A 2,475-nucleotide genomic window follows, 5' to 3' on the forward strand; every position below is an offset into this window, starting at 1 on the left:
AGATCCGGGTGATCCCGGATCTCCCCTCCTTCCGCCGCGCCCTAAAGACATGGCTTTTTCAACAAGCGGGTCTGGCCTAGGGATTTTTAGCGGGGTTTTTTAAGGGTATTTTAAGGATAATTTTAATGATCGGCCTTCTTAAATATTTCCTTTTAATTCGGTTTTTAATAAGATATCATTGTATTTGTATTGTGGTTTTATGAGGCTGTTAGCCGCCCTGAGTCCCATGAGGAGAAGGGCGGGGTACAAATTAAATTAATAATAAATAATAATTAATAAATTAATAATAAAATCCAAAGCACCTTGGAGCAACATTAGGCCAGACCAGACTCTTTCCTATAAAATACACCTAGAGAACACGGTGGGAAAAATCCATTCTAGGGATAAACATATTCCAGAAATTAGGTTGAACTAAATAGGGAGCTTCAGCGGCTCCCCTGGGGTCATCCTCATTAGGACTAGTCTACTTTGCAGCAGAATACGGTGTCCCTGGATGGCTTAAAAACTGCTGTACTAGTAAGTTCGACGCCAGACTCAATGACACCATGAGGATTATAAGCGGATGTATTAAAACCACTCCTATTTGCTGGCTTCCTGTTCTGAGCCCTCTAGCAACGAAGGCAAGATGCACTAGTGAGAGAATATAGAAAAATTAGGAACAACTCTCTCCTACCGGCGTACGCCGACCTTCTCCACTTAACAACTGCCAGCTTCAAATCTAGGAGGCCGCCACTGGCATGTGCACAACATCCGCTTAACAACTTTTAACATCAATTCCCAATGAAAAGCCACATGGGTTGCTGAATGCCCAGACATAGGAAGATATGTGGATAATGCTACGCAAAAGATGCCAGGTTCCGAACCGCCACGCCAGCAATGGACACTCCTGAGTAGGATTCGCACCTCACACAATGGGTGTCTGTCGGGACTCTCTGTATAAATGGGGCATAGCATCCCCCCCTCAGTGTGACTGCGGGGTCCCACAGTAGATCACATCGCGACCGGCTGTAAGGTGAGGTCAGATACCGGTCTAGTTTCTGATTGGTTTTTTTTCCAGATAAATGATGCTATGCTTCAATATTAAATAGCTTAGGCCAGAGTTCCCCAACGTTTCCGGCTTTGCGGACTGGCGGGGAAGAGGGGAGGAATGGTTCACGCAAGTGGCCAGCAAGCGCGCACATGCACAGCTCCATTTTCACAAGCGGCGTGCACACACGCCTGCCACTCACGCAAATGGAGCACGCACATGGTTGCCAGCTTCTCACGCAAGTGAGGATGTACTTGTGGACTGTTTCCATAGCCTAGCTCAGGGGTAGGCAACCTTGGCTCTTTTATGACTCGTGGACTTCAACTCTCAGAATTCCTGAGCCAGCATGTTGCCTACCATGGATCATTAGTGGGCTGCAGCCCACAGGTTGGGGACCCCTGGCTTAGACATTGGTATCTGAACACAGATCTTTTTAACATTCGTATTTTACTGTGGACTTCAACTCCCAGAATTCCTGAGCCATCCATGCTGGCTCAGGAATTCTGGGAATTGAAGTCCACACATCTTCAAGTTGCTATGGTTGAGAAACACCACCCTATTCCAGGGGTAGGCAACCTTGGCTCTTTTATGAGTCGTGGACTTCAACTCCCAGAATTCCTGAGCCAGCTATGCTGAGGGGAAAGGGAGAGCTTTCCAAGCTGAGCCATGCTGACTCAGGAATTCTGGGAGTTGAAGTCCACGAGCCATAAAAGAGCCAAGGTTGCCTACCCCTGCCCTATGCAGACAAAGGACAAAATAAACACTTGTTCTCACTACGATATAAGGGCTTTTAATGTTTCCAGATTAGTTTGGCTGGTGAATCAGTTGTGTAATCTATTCCCCCCACCCATCCAGCGGAGGTTAAGTCCTCCTTTGCTGTTTTCTCTCCGAACCACACTTCAAAACAGGTGTGGCAGAAACTGGCTCATTTTGCCAAGCAAACACTCTGCTCTTTATGAAGTAATCAGGTATCACTTCCTCATTTGGGTTTACACAAATGAAAGTCAACCCCCATCGCCTATCATTTAAAAATAGCTTTTAAAAAACAATGGGCAGCATTCATTTGCCTGCTTTTATTTTGGACTCTGTGCGCAACCAGCTAATTCCTATGTCAGCCTACTCTGACTGTGCAATATGAGCATTATATTTTGCATTTAGGAGACTAGGTAGCATACACAGTATGTGTCTTACACTGATTTGGTCACAAAGCGGATAGGCGTTTATTGGCCAGAAGAGAAATCAAAGTCAAAATGAAGATTAAACTGAGTTGGGGTCAGAAGCCTCAGAATTATAGGTTTTAGTGCAAACTGTTGCAGAATCAGAGTCAGCCCTTCGACAAAGGAAATAATATTCTATTCATACTAAGGATCTTTCTGAATTCAGTGCTTGGCGTCCAAGTGGAGGATTCCTCGAGAATGAATACTACTGGAGAGCAGGTATCTACATGA

The sequence above is a fragment of the Protobothrops mucrosquamatus genome, unplaced genomic scaffold (assembly GCF_001527695.2).
Source record: "Protobothrops mucrosquamatus isolate PMUCROS unplaced genomic scaffold, P.Mucros_1.0 scaffold3100, whole genome shotgun sequence".
NCBI lineage: Eukaryota > Metazoa > Chordata > Lepidosauria > Squamata > Viperidae > Protobothrops > Protobothrops mucrosquamatus.